Source organism: Notamacropus eugenii, chromosome 2 (assembly GCF_028372415.1).
Source record: "Notamacropus eugenii isolate mMacEug1 chromosome 2, mMacEug1.pri_v2, whole genome shotgun sequence".
Taxonomy (NCBI): Eukaryota; Metazoa; Chordata; class Mammalia; order Diprotodontia; family Macropodidae; genus Notamacropus; species Notamacropus eugenii.
In genome coordinates, this window is record NC_092873.1 from 56,099,016 (window position 1) to 56,117,063 (window position 18,048).

General features: G+C 46.1%; 1 protein-coding gene across 6 annotated transcripts in view; it reads right to left on the bottom strand.

Moving 5' to 3' along the window:
• The window catches only part of MAP3K13 (mitogen-activated protein kinase kinase kinase 13), a 182,883-nt gene that overhangs the window by 90,287 nt on the left and 74,548 nt on the right, over window positions 1-18,048 (bottom strand). For all 6 annotated transcript variants that reach the window (XR_011973978.1, XR_011973976.1, XR_011973975.1 and 3 more), the window contains one exon: window positions 13,821-13,953. The gene's annotated coding sequence lies outside the window, so the exon portion shown is untranslated. The remainder of the gene's footprint in view (window positions 1-13,820; window positions 13,954-18,048) is intronic.

Genomic DNA, 18,048 nt, shown 5'->3' on the forward strand with positions numbered 1-18,048 from the left:
CATTGCCAATTGGTGAAGAGAAGCTGCACCCCATTGTTCTTGTGCTTGGGAGTCCTCCCTGTTCTGGGGGCGTGGGGGTTGGGAGCCATCCCTCTTCAGTTTTGTGTAAATCCTGGGCTGCTAAAACGGGTCCTAGCTGGTTCCTGAATCACACCCAGCAGGCCCTGGCAAAGGCGAGCTAGACGTGGACACCTATGAGGCTCTGGTCTGCTTTTGTGGCCCCTGCTTAGTTCAGGCCAGCTCTTGGCCTTGTCTCAGCAGCCCTCTCGATGTGCCCCTTGGGGCTGCCTTGTCCTCAGGCATGAGCTCCGGGTTGTCCAGTTTGGGCTTTCCAGGACATCCACTTAGGATTACATCCAATTCCCCATGGCTCATCCCACAATGGACACAGTGTACCATGGGAACTGTCCCACTGCAGGGCTCCAGAGGCTGCAGCTGCTCACTAACCCTTTCTATCCTATCACTCAATGTAGGATGGGACAGCTGTCAACTAAACAGACAAAAACTCCCCATTTGATAGGGAGAAACATTTCTATCAAGATTATGAAAGCTGTAAAACTCCTCATTGGAGAATTTGTCATCTGGAGAATTCAAACCTGTCCCATTATGATCACAAGGAATGGGGATTAGGAAGGCAGATGTCATGGCTAAAGGGCTGGCCTTGAAATCAGGAAGACCTGGGTTCAAATCCAGCCCCTGACAGAAGTGTTCCGGCTCATACCTGAGTGAGTCTCATTTCCTCATCAACTACAGCCATAAGGACCCATTTTACAGGGTTGTTGGTGAAGTGGGGTGCATAATGTGTGTGAAGTGAACACCCCAGAAAAAGTAGCTACAGGATGATTTCATCAGTTCAGTGTGTGTTCAGAGACTTCTGATATGCATGGTTTATCTCCCATTCAGGAAAGTTTCTACACAGAACTAAGAGAGTCACAGGTCTGCCCAAGAAAGGCAGTGCAGGAGGAGGGAGGGAGGGTGTGCTTGTCCTGCTTCCACTAGGGGGCCTGCCCACCTACTAGGCTTCTAATCGCATCAGTACAAAGGAGAGAAGATGATCTCTGGAAGCCAGGATCTGCCTTTGCTGGCCAGAGGTCATCCTGAAAGAGCAAGTTGGCTCTGGAGGCCAAGCTGGGCTTGAACCTTAGCTTTGTCATGGTCCCCTTTGCAGCCCGAGGCCAATTCCTTCATGTCTCTGGGCCTCAGTTCCTTAATTTGTATGTAAGGGAGAGGGGTTCCCCCATATAACAATCAATTCATTGGCAGATTAAGTTTAAAACATGTGTAAACAAGACTGTCTACACCTTGTGAACCCCTTTATCCTGTTGGGTCAAGAAGGGAATCTACAATCGGCAAACTGATAAGTGGTCCAATGGACCTGTGGACGACATCCAGTTTGGAGAATTTGAATTCTAGACAAGCCCTTGGGAGGGAATCTCTGGGTTAGGGAGAAGAGGGAAGAGATTCTATTTACTTACTCATTCATTTATTTTGGCCTGCTTTTCCACTGACCACCTTACTGGAGAAGCTGGATGAGTAGGAGAAAATGGATCTGGCTGGATCAGAGGAAGATCCAGTGAGGTCAAACACAGAACAGCACAGATGTGCACAGACAGACCGTGACCTGAAGAGGGAGGCAACTTCAGGGCTACTACCCTCGAAGTGGAAGGAAGTTTGAGCTGGGGACTCACAAAGGCACAAATCCTCAGACCTCGGTGAGAGCCTCCTCCATGCCTAGATGAACGAGTCTGTGAATTGCAGGGCCTTGGGAGCCCCCACCATGAAGAAACAGCCCAGACCTCGTTTGCCTTGAGATGAACCAGATCTTTAAAGAAAAGAATTTTCTGTGTTATGGGCTGAGGCAAGGGTGAGGGATGACAGAGGGGACAGCCACAGTGTTTCCCTGGGATGTCACTGAAAAGTAAAGAAGGGCTCCCACGGGACTCCAGGTGGTGACCTCCTGGGAGGCTGGGAGCAAGTCACAAAGGATGAGCTGCAGGCACGGGTGGGCCACAGTCTGCAGCGTGAAAGGGAACAGCCAGACCAAGGAGACCTCAGGTCCAGTGGCATATGAGTAAGAAAGGAACAGTGATCATTATTTTCAAGGAAAACAAAAACGTATTCCACAGAATGAAAAGATTCTCTTTGCCTTTAAGGGAAAAAACAAACCAGTGGGCTGAGCTGGGGAGGCCAGAACCACTTTCACTGAAAGGTAAAAAATCCACCAGGTCAAAAACCAAATATTGTCAAATAGCATTCTTGGTCTTTTCTCACACCTCCCCACCACCTCTAGGATTAACTAGATTCCATGACAACCTGGCCGAGCTGACTCATTTCACATCCCTTCCTTCCAGGCCCATCCTGGCTGCCCCCAGCAGGGCCCTCAGGCTCCACTCAGACTCTCAGGCCCTCCATCTCTCCCTAATGAGGGTGAGTCTGGCCTGCACCTCTCCAGAACCCCTTGCTATCAGCCCATCACTGAACTCTCAGGGCATTTCCATCTGCCAAGTTAACAATTTGCCTACAGTGAAGATGTTGTTTTTCCTAATTAGAAAGAGAACTTCTTGAAAACAAGAACTGTCTAGCTTTTCTATTTATACCCTCACCTTTTAATAATAAGCATCGAACAAATTGCTTTTTCACTCATCCATCCGCTCACTAACCCATCCAAAATGGCCTTCTAACTGTCTTCACCTAGGGTGCTCCATCGTTTCCCCTTCATTCCTGTCTGAGCTGCCATCCTGACTTTGTCTCCTCCTCCTCCCCGAAGCTCTCTCCAGCCTGGGGAATTCACACCGGAGAAGGCCCCTCTTCCTAGGATTGGCCAGCTCCTCCCAGGACCCGGCACCCACAGCCCACCCCACCGGATTCTATCCACAGCCCGGACTCTCCAAGTCAGCCTCACCTGCCTACATCTGCCATCTTTCATCCCCCCATTACAATATAAGTTTCTTGAGGACAGGGACTGCCTTTCTTTCTGCTTCTATTTGCATTCTCAGCACACAGTAAGTGCTTCATAAATGCTTGCAGTCTCTTACCTCTGCACTGTTGTACCAAGCCCAGAATGCTCTCCTCCTTCCCTTCTCTCTACTTTTAGATGCCCCTCCCCTGACCCTTCCCTCTCCCCAGCTATGTCCAGCTTTTCATTTATTTTGCATATAGTTCTACATTTTTATGCGTCTCACCCAGCGAATGGGAGGTAAGCTCTTTGAGGGCAGGAACTTTGTCACAGTGGTTCTCTGGAGCCTATAACAGGAGCTCAATAAATGCTTGTTGACCAATTGATTCTTAGAACTTTAAAATGATCTTCGTGATTAAAAAAAAATCCCAGCAGCTCTGCACTGAATACCTCTCAAGATTGGGAAAGCCTGGGGACTATGAAGAAAACTTCTAGTTGTTAACAAGCTGACATGGCCAATATTTTTACTAAAGAGAATGAGCTGTCTTGTCAGCTAGGGAACACAGAGTGCTTGGTTACAAGCTATTGAAAAGAAATCGTAAGTGCTTAGGGTTGCGGCCTCCTTTTCAAGAAGATGGCTAATATACTAATCCATTCAAAAGTAAATAATCTTCAAGTTAATAGAACATTCAGCTTCCCCCAAATATCCCCCTTTCTCTAACATCTATTTTCAGATGAAAACTATGAGCCAAACTTCTGAGGTATTGAAAAGACTAGCTGGAATTGCTTTAAACACATACACACACACACACACACACACACACACACACAGATACACAGACATACATACACACAGACACATGTACACACACACACACACACACACACACACACACACACACACACACACACACACACACACCCTACCTGTTCCTCCAAAGACAAAGGATATTTCATGCCCCCTTTCATTTTTCCACATGGCTCTTTCATCTTTTTTTTTTTTTAGGGATTGTTGTTGTGTTTGTCCTTCATTCTCGAAGAGGACCATGACATCAAGATGATGACATGACTTGTAGTTGACTTTGATTTGAGTGAGGGAGGGCTGTGCAAGGTCACCAGCCTCACTTTCTCCTCCAGAGCCATCTGGGTCCAGTGGCCTGATGTTCCTCAGGACGACTGGAGATGGCCCAGGATGAATTAGATATTTGTAACAAAAACATTGGGAATGCACTTTCTACTCTTTTCGATTCTGGATTTTCTGTGTTCACTTTGCCCAGTTTCCCTTGGACACTAGACACCAGTTGTTATTCCCTTGTGGCTCATGCTGTCAACACAAAGGAGCCATCACAGGTCCCTGACCCCACAGACTCAAGGGGAAGATGAGCAGAAGAGGAAGGAAGTGGAATCGGGGTCATGCAGAATCTAGCTCCTCCCTTGTCAACACCTGGATCACTTGGCGGAGTCATAGGGTAAGAGTCCGAAGGGGCTCCAGATTCACTTCAACCTCTTCATTTTATAGATGAGGAAACTGAGATGCAGTGAGGCTGAGAGACTTGACTTTGTGTTCTCTTGTTAGAATGGAAGTTCCTCCAGAGCACAGACTGTTTTTCTTTCTGTCTGTATTTGTGTTCCTTGCATTTAGCCCAGTGCCTGGCACATGGTAGTCACTTAATAAATGCTAACTGACCTAGGTCACATAGCAGATGACATACAATCAAGATTCAAACCCAAGTCCTTGGACTCCAAATCTAGTGCCTCAGTGGAATTTCCATTGCTGGGTCAGTGGGGTTACAACACCATCACTGTTTTCATTCCTAGATTCGTAAGACGCCAGGTCTCCCTCCTTCAAACCCAGAGCCGATTTGGGAAATCCCTTGTAACCGATGGGCATGGGTAGGAGATTTAGTACCAGTTTATTTTTTCCCAAATCTTTGTACTATCCACTCAAATGAGCCAAACGAGCAAGCATTCTCGAAGTGCGAGGTATTGGGGATTCAAAGGATACAACAATCCCTGCTCTCAAAGAGCTGACACTCCCCAGTTCCATCAATCATCAGACACATTTCTGTGACCCCATGGCTGATTTCTCATCTCTGTGAACTCCAAGGGTATTTGCTATTTCAATGGTAAGCTAAACATACTGTCAGGTCAAACACCTACAGCCACTCCCTGTTTTCTCCAATTTCTGCCCCTTCTTCCTTATTGACACATTCACCTAAACTGTCCTACTTGCTGCCCTCTTTCTGCATCATGACTGGGCCTTCTCCTGCTCTCTCACATATAAGCTCAGCAGTGGAAAGACCCCAGGCTTGGCGAGAGTTCTAATCTTGCCTCTACTATTGTTGACCTTGGACAAACCTGTCTGGATCTTGGGTTCTCTGTCTGCACAATGGGGGAAAACCTATCTGGACCTTGAGTTCTCTATCTGCACAATGGGGAGGCTAGATTCCGCAGTCCCTTCCATCTCCAAGTCCAGGACTCTGGGGGATGGACACTAAATTATCTAAGTTCCCTGCCAACTATGAAATGTTAATTCCTTTCAACTCTTGGTGATCTTTGCGCTGATAAACACTTACTGGAAGCTTCCAGGGCATGCACTTTAGTCATTTCTTGAGGAATGAACTGAGAGAACTTAAGCTTGATGTAACCAAAGGTGACCAATCACCTGCTGATTCCTCTCTCCAATAGATCTTGTGTTCCAATATCACCTACCACTGACCAATCAACCCAAAGGCATTATTTTATTAAGTGCCTACTTGGGGTCAGTTGCTGGGGACATAAAGGCAAACCTAGTAGAGTCCCAACCATCAAAGAACTTAGCCTGAGCCACAACCAACCAACCAACCAATTGTATGCTAGGTACCATGCCAACTGCTGAAGAGACAAAGACAAAAGATGAAGCAATTCCCCCTCCCCATTATGCACGCAACCACACCCCTTCCTTTAGTGCAGACAGTTCAATTCAATATTTATCAAACTTCTATTATGAGTAAAGCACTGTCCTAAACCCTGGGTATACAAAGACTCACCTCCCTGCCAAAGAAATAAACCACAGCTACTTTCAAGGACTTTCCATTTTAAGATGGGAAAATAGTGAGCAAGTTAGGATCTCTCCAAGGTGGCTTTAGCTGAGGCCAGGCCAGACTGAAAGTGGCTTCCCCTTATTTCGCTTTTAAACAATAGTTGGTCCCATTCCCAAGCCTGCTTCCTTCTCTAGGACCAGTTCTTCCATCGCTGATTCAGAGAACTGTCCCTGCCATCAAATCCAAATCCATGGTTAGTCACCCGCTGTGTGGCCTTAGGCAAGTATTTAACCTCTCTGGGCTTCTAGCCAGAGGACCAAGCCACCAACTCTCAACCTACAAAGCTCCTCATTTTCTTTCTTTTTGAAAGCACCTACTGCGTGCCAATGCTGGGTTAAGCACTTTACAATGATCATCTCATTTGATCTTCAGAGCAACCCAGGGAGATAGGTGCTATTATTCTTCACATTTTACAAATGAGGAAACTGAGGCCCAGAGTTGCCCAAGCTCACACAGGTAGTACGTAGATTATACCAGACCTCTCAGGGACCTTCTAGTTCTAAAATCTGTGATCTACAACTTAATACCTGGGGACGTACTAGCTCCCCTCAAGGATGTGAAGGCATGTCCCACGGAAGGGAGATTAGACCTGTTCCATTTGGCCTCAAGGCAGAACAAGGAGTATCAAGGGCAGTTTTTAAAGAGGAAAATCCAGGATTGATATAAAGAAATGCTTCCTGACAATTGGAGCTAGAGAGAGTGAAATGGGGTCCCTTGGGAAGCAATGGGGTCCCTTTAGCTTCAAGTCTTGATGTCAAAGTCACTTGACACAAACATGGCAGAGGCCACATGTTTCAGGGACATGCTACATGTGGCATCTCAAGTTCCCTCCAATGCCAAAATTCTATGACTGCCTAAGGGCTAAGGAAAAGAATGAGGGAGGGTGAAGGCCCCCATCCCTCCACTGGCTTCATCTTTTCCCCACAGAGGAATCAAGATATAGTTGAATGAGGGCCAGTAGAGTTCCAGAACTTCTTTGGAGAACTTCCACTTTGTTGCAACTGCTAAGTGAAAGAGAAACACTTCAGCAGTCCTGGTATTGGTTTCCCCTTGGTTCCTAATGAGTCCCCTGTATTTCAAGAGAGACAGGAGAGATAAAGGAAGGGAACTGTAAGTGACCATGATGGAACAAAAAATTAAAAAGCAAATACTTGAGAAACATGAAGTTCACCAATCTACTCTTTAATTTTTACATAAAGATAAGGAAGCCCTTGTGGGAGACTGTGGGAAAGGCGAAGGATTTGGGGTCAGAAGACCTGGGTTCAAATCCTTCCTCTAGGGCTTTGTACCTCAATGGCCTTGGCCTTCTCTGGGCCTCAGTTTCCTCTTCTGCAAAATGAGGGGGTTGAAGCAGGTGACCTGAAAGATCCCTCCCTACTCTGCCTCTAGGATCCTATGACCTAATGAACTCTCCCTAGCAGGAATTCTAGACTTTGGGAAGGTTAACGTTCCACATTCAGTGGCCACCTGAGAGCCCCTGTTAGGGGCAGAACAGCAATGGTTTCTTGAACCAGTAACAATGCAAAAAAATATAAAAAGACATAAGGAGAAAAATTAGGATTTCACAGCAAAATGCATTCTAATTTGTTCTCCTAAAAAATAGGAGCTCACTCTCCTGGAGGGTCAGTTTACAGGCTCAGATATTTATAATTCTTCTCTTTCATGGGATCCTAGACCTTGACCCAAAAGGGACCTTGAAGGCCATCTCCTCCAGCCCCTCATTTTATAGAAAAGGAAACTGAGGCCTTAAGAGTCTGTGTCCTCAGACTTCAGAGTCGTCCTCTCTCCAGTGGGATGTGGACAGAAAATGTCTTCTCTGGGATGGGGAAGGAGCTAAGAGACCTCTCAGAGGAGGAAACCCTTCCAACCAGGGAAGGGTGGCACATTTCTCTTGCCTCTCTTAGGTCATGTGGCCAGTGGGGGTCAGAAGCTGGATCTGAACCCTCCCAGTCTGGCTGGTTCTTCTTACAAGCATCTCTTTCCATGCTCCAATTTCTGTTAGTCAAGGTGAGCTCCAGTCATGCTGACCTTCCTACCAAAGAGCTCCTCCCATCGGGCCAAATTCTTCTGGGAAAAAACTTGGAAGTTTCCCTAAAAGATTTAGTTCCATTTTGATCCAAATGAGACAGTGCCATCTGCTACCACCTGCTGCAAACTGGGTAATGTAATTAGAATAACTTGGCGATAGAATGGAATACGTGAATGTTTTAACAGATCTCCAGGCGTTGTTCACTGGTAAAAGGAGGCCTAGAAGTAGCTCTTCCCAAGGCCTCACTGCTGGCCTCCATCCTGATGCCACTACAAAGCATGTGGTCTTTGGCCTCAGAGCTCGAGGAAGCCTGTCTTGGACTGGCAGGGCCATCTGCAAAGAGACCAATTCAATTTCAGCTTCTGTAAACACTTGTCATTTAGAAAGACAAAGTGTTGTCAAGGAGGGAGCAAGGCTCTGTTTTCAGAAGAACTGGGTTTCAATCCTGACTCCCACCCCTGGTCAGACAAGTCCTCTTCTGCAGAAAGAAGGTAATGCCACTTCTGCTATGGCCTCCTTGGTCCTTCTGAGTCAGGACCTGTGATTTCATGGGGATAGGGAACTCTCAGGTGAGGAAACCCTTCACTAATGCAGGTGCTCAGCAGCTTCTAATGGAAGAGAAGTGCCAGGGACCACAAGATCGGTAGTGACTCACCTCTGGGGATGGAGCCAGTGGGAATCCCAGGTGGGGTTGTCGTGAAGAAAGTGATTTCTGACTGTGAGTGATTGCTATGAATGATTAAGGGAAGCTTTTCACAAAGTCTCTGGGTGTTATGTCAATAATCTCCCCTCAATGCTTTGTTACATTTTGGCCAAAACAGGAACAAAGCTGAATGGGAACAGATTTAGTGAAGACTTCTCAGGGGTATGAGACTCTTCCCTAGAGTAGAAGAGACCTGAGGCCCAGGTTTCGATTCCTCCAGAGTCAGGTGATTGCCATATAAGGCTATGCAGTGCACTAGGATCCATGATTGGCTATGGCTCACTAATTCCTCAATACCTAATTTACATATGTGCACAGTCTGCAGTCCTCACTTTGGTCCGCCTGATTTGCATAAGTTCTCAATGCCCAATTTGCATGAGTCATCTATATGTTTTCAATGCATAATTTGCAAATAATGATGTGATTTTCATAGGCTTTGTACTGGTCAGGGAGCGGGAAATTTGAACCGATTCAAAAAGTCTTGGTAAGATTTGGTGCCTAGAATGTAAGACCTTGCTTCTTAGCCAATGAGAATTATGGTCAGTGGTGGGAGGGGGACTTTGGCATCAGAGTCTATATAAGTTGCCATTCTGCTTCTGTCCAGCGCCTCTCGACTCCAACTTTACTGGGGAAGGGACCGCCCGCTTTTCATGAGAACCGAATAAAGGAGATTTTCACTTTGGGACACCTCTGAGCAGTCAATTTGAGTAAGGGGGGGGGGGGTCATGCTATCCCACACAAGGCGATGTGTTTAATTAACTTAAAAAAGAACCAAATGGAACCATGTGTCGAAACTGTACCAGGCCCCAAGGAAGGGGCCCCTGTCCTCCAGGAGTTTACATCCTAGGTAGGAAGAAACATGAGCAGGAAGTTACAGTGTGCTGAATAAAAGTAAGAAACAGAAAGAATGGAAGGAAGGAAGGAAGGAAGGAAGGAAGGAAGGAAGGAAGGAAGGAAGGAAGGAAGGAAGGAAGGAAGGAAGGAAGGAATGAAGACTGGAGCACACAGCTCCAAGCCCTCACTGTGGTGCGCCTGTGACCCTGTGTATCCTCAAAGTGCCATCTCTAGAAGCAGAGGAGAGGTTGCAGGGACCAGCCCCTGTGATGTGTCTGTCACTGAAGAAGCCAACGGCAGGGGTGTCCTCCTTCAGGGTTGACCATGAGGGGAGAAACAAGAAGGACCACCTCCTGTGCAGGCATGGTGGAGGAAGGCCACATGTCCATGAAGTCAGAGATGCTTGAAGGAATTACTGAAGTCAGGGCATGCCCAGGAGGCATACAACAGGTCCCAAGAGGCCCCAGGAGAAAGGCACAGCCTGCAGAGAGTGTTCAGGGAAGACTTCGTGGAAGAGGCGGCCCATGGACTGTACCCTGAAGAATCACAGGGGGCAGGGCACTCTGATGGAGGGGACAGTAAAGGTGCCAAGACATGAGAGGGAGCAGCATTCCATTTGGCGAAAGTGTAGTGGACATGAAGAGGAATGATGAATTATAAAGACATGTGGGCTTCACAGTCTGGTATTTCTGCTTCTAGGGTCTGCCTTTGCCAATTTATCTTCCACAAAGTTATGAACTTAGTTAATAGTTACATAATTATATTATGCTATATTATATGTTTCTATTATGTAATGATAAATTAATAATTACAAAATTAATCTTCCTATAGGTCTGACCACAAACCTTTCAATCAATCAATCAATCCCCAAGCATTCACTAAGTACCTACTATGTGCCGGAGATGGTGCTGGGTCCTGAGGATATGATGACAAAAGTGAAAGGGTCCCTGCTCTCAATAAGCTTACATTCTATCAATGAATCAACAGCCATTTAAGAAGTGCCTACTACGTGCCAGGCTCTAATCTCCTTCAGGGGCAAAGGGCTCTTTAATACATCCAGGATAAAATGCAGACATTTCAAGCCATTTAAACATGGCTTCCTCTTATATTTTAATCGACCAATCAGTGAGCATTTATGAAGCACTTACTATGTGTCAGACACTGGAGACACAAATACAAAGAGTGGAACCATCCATGCTCTAATTCTAACTAGGCATTCTAAATAGCATTTTACCTTCCTTGATGCACCCTCTGCTGCAGCTAAACCAGACATCTTACAGTTCCCGGACCTTGGAATCCCATTTCCTAGCCCCCTCACCTGGCAGTTCCTCCATTCTCACCTCGGTCTCTTGCTTCAAGGCTCAACATAGGGGCTACCTTTTCCTGGAAGCCCTTCCTGATCCTGCCAGTTCTTTGTGCTGGCTCCTCCTTCAGTTACTTTCACAGACATTCCCCAGGAGACTAAGCTCCTTGAGGGCAGAAACACTTTTCTCTTCTTTCCTTTCTCTCTCCAGCACGTAGTGCAGAGCCTTGCAGAGAAGAGGCACTTGACAAAGGCTCACTGAGCTGAATCTAAGACACAATCCCCATCCCTGAGGATCTCACTATTTACTGAGAGAAGCCAAGCGGCACACATGAAGAGAATCCAGACACCCTGAATGTGCGTCACATGGAAATGGCCCTTCATCTCTGCTTTCTGCGGTCCACGACAACTAGGCACCTGCTCATTTACAAAGCACCGTTCCAGTATATGTTTACAATGCAGATACTGCCCTGTAAGGTTAGCAAAGTGCTTTTACAAGTGCTGTCTCCTCACAACAACCTTGGGAAGTAGGTGCTGTTATTATCCCCAATTTATGGATGAGGAAACTGAGGCGGAGAGAGGTCAGGGGACTCTGATGGGGTCACACAGGTAGTGAGTGTCTGAGGTGGGATCAGAATTTGGGTCTTCTGCTCTCTATCCACTATTAACTTTCAATAGCTAACTACACAGCCCAGAAATCTGTTGTTTGTGTCCTAGAAGCCCAGTGGGCTGGACTATGGGACTTGGGAGCATCAGCAAGGATTGCTTAAAGCAAAAGCCTTGTGTTGGTTACATGACCAAGATGGAAGATTCAGTGGTACTGGGTCCCCTTGGAAAAGAATTTGAGGAGGGGCTTAGCCTGTGGCAGCCAAGCGGACCCCTAGACCAGTTTGCTGAACCCTGAAGAGGGAAAAGGAGGTGGAGAAGTGCCTTCTCAGAAGCCCTCCAAAAAAGCAGGCTCCATTCTCTTTGGGCTAGGATGGCATCAGGTACTCAGAGTACATAGACTGGTACTAAGACCAGGGGAAGGATGTCTCCTCTGTCCTGCTCCCAACTTCAGAAACCCTTTTATTATATGGAGGATTGAAGAAAGGGATAATATTATTTTATTACATAACCATTAAAACTGACCCTAATAGGAATAATTCAAAGAAATAGAAGGCAAAGAGAAGTCAGACAGAGAAAAAGTGGAGTCAGAGAGCAAAATACCAGCAGACAATAACCATGTGGCTAAAAACAAATTCATATTCTATGCATGGTGGTAAAAAAGATCTGGTAGCCAGCTGGCATTTATGAAGCACCTGCTATGTACCTGGCACTGTGCTGAGGCTGAGATACAAAGAGAGGCCAAAGATAGTCCCTGAATTGGGAAAGGCTTCCTGTAGAAGATGGGATTTTTAGCTGGGACTTAAAGGAAGCCAGATGACAGAGGTAAGGAAGGAGGGTGTTTCAGGCATGTGGGACAGCCTGGGCAAGCACCCAGAGTCAGGAGATGGAGCATCTTGTGTGAGGAATAGCCAGGAGGCCAACGTCAATGGAAGAATATGTGTGCACATGTGTGTATGTGCATGTTGTGGGGCAAGGGAGTAAGGTGTAAGAAGAGTGGAAATATAGGCGGGTGCAGGTTATAAAGGGCTTTGGATGCCAACAAGGACTCTGTGTTTGGTTCTGGAGTTTGCTGAATGGAAGGGGACACAGTCAGATCTGTGTTTTAGGAAGTTAATTTGACAGCTGTGTGGGTAGAGCCTTGAGATAAGGAGACCAGTCAAGGTGATGGCTGTAGTTTAGAGGTGAAGTGATGAGGACCTACGCCAGTGTAGGGGCAGTGTCAGAGGAAAAGGGGAGGAAGCAATAGGCTAGGACCACTGATTGCCTGTAGGGGCCACAGGGGGACACCCCAAAATCTCTCTGCTGGTTCTCCTCCTCCCTCTCTGACCACTCCCATCTCTTTGGCTGGATCTACCTCCAGATCAGCCCACTCAAGGTGGGCTCAGTCTTGGGCCCTCTTCTCTATGCCCTTCCCAAGGAGTCTGGTCGCAAAAGGGAGGAGAGCTGGGGGATGACAATCAGGGGGATGGCTGGATCAAGTGAGGATGGGAGAAAGGGGTGGGGTTAATGTTCACTGAACAACAGAAGTTACTGCTGTGTGTGATCGACAGCTTCATGGCTTTCCTACCCATTGGTGGTTGCAGCAAACACCCTAGTTTTTCTTAGTGTCTTGTTTGTATGTGGATACAGTACTGGGCCTGAAGTCAGGATCATCTGACTGAGTTTAAATCTGGCCTCAGTCATTCACTGGTTGTATGACCCTGGGCAAGTCATGTGACCTCTGCTCTGCCTCAGTTTCTTCATCTGTTCAATAGGAATAATAACAGCACCGACCTCTCAGCTTATTCTGAGGATGAAATGGGATATTTGTAAAGCACCTGTCAAACCTTAAATCACTACGTAAGTGCTTATTATTACTATGACCATCATTGTAAAATTAGGAATACCTATACACGTCGATGGAAATTCAAGTAAAATTGACATTTCAAATAAAAACTTTTGAAAAAGAGTGTAATCGCTGAGCCAGGAGAACATCATACACAGTAAGCCACAGTGTTCAAGGACTGCTTCTGACAGACGTAGCCCTTCTCAGCAAATGCAAGGACCCGAAGTATTCCCAAAGGACTCATGATGCAAAACGCCTTCCATACCCAGAGAAAGAACTATGGAATCAGAACGCCGAATGAAGCAGACTATTTTCTCCTTTGTTTTGTTTTTCTCCTGGTTTCTCCCATTTGTTTTAATTCTTCTATGCAACATGACTAATGTGAAAATGTATTTAATAGGAATGCATGTGTGGCACCCATTGCATGCCATCTTGGGGAGGGAGGGGGAGAAAATTTGGAATTATGGAAATGATTTCCAAAAACAAATAGATTAATAAATTTTGGGGGGGAAAGTGTAATATAAATACAAAAAGGCACCTGATGTCATTGCTTCTAGAAACAGGGAGAGCCCACATCCTTCGGTGCCATGTTCCATGTGCTTCTCCATCAGGTCAGGCAAATGGAGCCTCTGTCTTGCAGTTGCCCATGAAGGGGCCCAGGAGTCTTCTCTCTGAAACCACCAAGAAGAAAAAGATTTGAACAAAGGAGCCACTACCCAATGGCCCCAAGTGGATAGGGATGCCTTCTCCGGAAGGAGTTCAGTTCTTATGACTACAAAAAAATCTGATTTCCTTAAAATGAAATGCAAGGAAACATCCTTTTCTGACTCCGCATATCCCACATATCTGGCAAGAGTCATCTCCATAGCCATGGTACGAGAGGCCTGAGAGGGTAGAAAGTACTTCCTCTAATTATTGTTCTGAATGGGTGAAACAAATGAGGACAGTTATTATGGGCCAGCTTTCTGACGACACAAGTAGAGAAGTAGAGACAAAGGCCCTCAAGGACTCAAGGAGTTTACATTTGGCAAGGAATGTTAAGGGGTCCCTTGAACTTGTCTTTTTGAGTTGCCATATTTCCCAGAAACACTGGGCCCAGAGCACGTAGGGGCTCTGAATGTGCCAAGGGCAAAGCCAGCTGATATAATTTGTTGTTTTTACCCCAAGCTGGATGCCCTGTATGTCCTTGGGAATCAAGACAGGTGCTTATCAGTCTACCTAGGCCAAGAGACTGTTTGGCAGCTGGGACCCTTGTAGACAAAGAGACCATCCTGTCTTCATGGACTACGCTGCCATTCCCAAGGGTCCAACATTCAGGAAGAGTTTTGTTCTTTTACCACCTTACATCTCCCCCCTCCCCATGTCATACTCCTTTAGGGGGAGATTCTTAGCAATTTGTCCTTCTTTCCTTCTGCTGTTATAAAAATGCAAACTTCCCTATGGATTGTGAACTCTTTGGGTTCCACATGCATTCATTTCTCTTGTAATAAACCTAGTTTTCCATGACTGCACATGTATAACCTATATCAGATTGCTGGCCATCTTAGGGAGAGGGGAGGGAGGAAGAAAAACTTGGAACTCAAAATCTTGTAAAAATGAGTACTGAAAACTATCTTTACATGTAATTGGAAAAAATAAAATAATCATTTATTAAAAAAAAAAAAAGCTTAGTTTTCAAGTAGGTTTTGCGAAGTTGTGATTGCCCATTAGGGGATGACAACTCATATGTGCTCTGGAGGCCAGGGAGGGACATTTTGGTTGGGCAAATGGCAGGAATGCTGAATGGAGTCCCAGGGGAGGAGACTGTATCACACTTTGTAAGCTCAGGAGCAGGATTCATTTGATTACCGTTTCATAATGGAGCAAAGAAGAGGGAGCTGGGGAATAAAGCATGGCTGGTCTGACAAGGTAGGCCCTATGATGCTCCCACGGGTCAGAGTGAGACTTCTTTGCTGCCAAGGAGTCTGAGTCTGAGTCAGATTTTTAAGCTTTTAAAGGACGGAGGCTTGATCACAACTTCCACCAAGGATGTTACAGTTTATAAAGCGTTTTATATTTGGTGTCACTCTGCCTAACAACAACCACAGGAGGTAGGGGGTGAGTTTTCTTTTTAAAATGAGCATGACTATAGTGAAAATGTATTCAATAGGAATCTATATGTAGATCCTATATAGAATTGTATACCATCTTGGGGAGGGAGAGGGGTGGTGTGGGGTGGGTAGGGGGAAAAAAAATCTAAGTTTTATGGTAGTGATTGTAGAACATTAAAAATAAATAAAATGAATGAATATTAAAAATAAAAAATAAAATGAGGAGTTGGAAGTTGTGACCTGCTGACAGGCACACAGCAAGTGTCAGAGGTGGAATTCGAACCTGGGCCTTCTGATCTCTGAATTGGGGGATCCTCTGGCACATGGCCTCTCCAGGATCTTGAGTTCTCTTGCAGAGGCCCAAGTCTCAATCTAGTATCAGAGAAGATACATGGCATGGAGGGAAGTCAGCTGGACCTTGGGGCCAGGGGAGATGACTTCCCCTCACACACATTAGCTGAGTGATCACTGAACCTCAGTTCTCCCACCTATAAAATGGGGAATAATAGTAACTGTATTCCTTCTACAATGGCTGTGAGGCTCAAATGAGGTAATGCAAGGTTGCTTAGTAAACCTTAAAGCATTTGATCGGTCAGTATTAAATAAATAGAGGAAAATCTGGCAGCTGAAGGAGACTCACACTTAAATAATTCTGAACTGAAATTCTGTGTGTTCAGATTGTGTAGGGACATGTAAGCAAGATTTCTTAAATGATACTCATTTTGACTTATAAGTCAAAATCACCCATTGATCTTCAGATGCTTGGGGACGGAAAATTAAAGAGGATGTTAGACTAACCTTGACACAATTAATCTGGTTGAACTAGAGAAAGTATGGAGAGCAATGGAGAGCAAGCTAGAATCAGAGGGAGTAAGGTTCTTTTTTCTCTGGTACCCCCGTGTTATATTCCCGATGTCATGGTACTCTTCCAGAACAAAGGAGAAACCATACCACACATACACGTGCACACACACACACATGCACATGCACACATACCTCCCCACTGCACACCCCCCCACCGCACACACACACCACATAATGCACACACATACCACATACATGCACATACCACATACATGCACATAGCATACATATGCACACACACCCACATACCACACACTGCACACACATACATACCCCACACACCATACATGCACACACACACACCACCACCACCAAAGGCTGAACTAGCCCTCAAGCTGCTCCCATATCGCAGGAGGCTTGGAGACTATTCTGCACTAGGAGGAGAGCCCTAGGCCTCAGTGTAACTCCATCATAGACATCTTTCTCCCCCCACCCCCACCCTCTCTCCATTCCTAGATATGTTTTAGGATCTGGAACTAAGATGCTGGGCTTTTACTCCTGGACCACATCACATAGAAGCTAGAGTTATTTGGGGAAAAAAATGACATAAGGAACCATTCTGCCCAAGACTGGCAGAAAGAATGGCGCTGGACTTAGCATCGAGTCAATGATTCACAGTATCAGAGCACAGTGGTCTTGACTAGTGAGTTTCACCCTCGCTTTGGCCAAGGGTTTCCGTTCTTGTTCCATCAAACACTTCCTCAAGGTTGTGAGCAAGGAGCACAAGCAATCTCAATGTTCCTGAAGCTCTGTCTTCCCTGGTCCCTCTTGATGGGAGTGCTCACAGATAAGAGGCCTAGAAAATGGGCCAGTGAAGCAGCCCTCTAAATTATGAAAAGGAGGCCTTCCCAAGCATCCTTTGGTCAGGCCTGTCCTTCCCAGAACTGGGGAAAGTGGCACTTGCCTATACCGTGGGAACAGAGTCTCCAAGAGGGTCCTTGATCTCCCAATATTCCCTTGCTCAGCACTGCCTAAACATCCACCATGATTCACTCCTTTGAGCTGATAAGGATGCTTTTAAGGGTCAAGTACCTCTGGGAGGTTTAGGTAGTATACCAAGATAGCTGGTGGTCATTCAGGCCTTAGTGTGAATTCTTTTCTTTTTAAGTCATATACTTAGTATATGGAGTAGTAGAACCTCTGCCTGAAGTACAAATCCCTCTCTCTATCATCACCAACAAGATGGCTTCTGTTTGAACATCACTAGTGATGGGGAACTCACAACCTAACAAAGCAGTCTACTCCAGTTTCCAGTTCTAATTGTTAGAAAGTCTTCCTTGTACTGAGAAGAGACCTGTTTCCCTAAACATCCCTTTACTCTTCCCAATTCTGCTCTTTGGAGTCACAGAGAATAATCCTAAGCCTCTGTCTACCTGAATGAAGGCTTTCAAGCATTCAAAGCCAGCTGTTCTGCTTCCCTAAGCCTTGGTTTCTTTATGTCTCATCCTGGTGGTTCCCAGGTTAATTAGCCAGTGTTCCTTCAGCCAACTTTCAACCAATGAATCCATGAAACATGCACTGACCTGTCTCCCTCAACAGAACAAACCTTCAGAAGTGCAATGATTGATCCAGAGCCCTGCAAGAGAACCTCCCTTCTCCTCCAAACAGTCTCAAGAGTCTGGACACCTCCGGTTGCTCAGGCCTAGTCCTTCTTGTCTGAGATTCCCTAACCCAGCCCTCCTTTGGCCTGGTGCTCCCCTCCCTGCTGCCTGACCCCTTCTCTACAATCCTTTAGATACTTCCTTGGTGGAGGGGGTCTCTCCTCTGCCCGTGATGTCTGAAGTGGGAAACCAACCAGATCTGCCTGAGCCA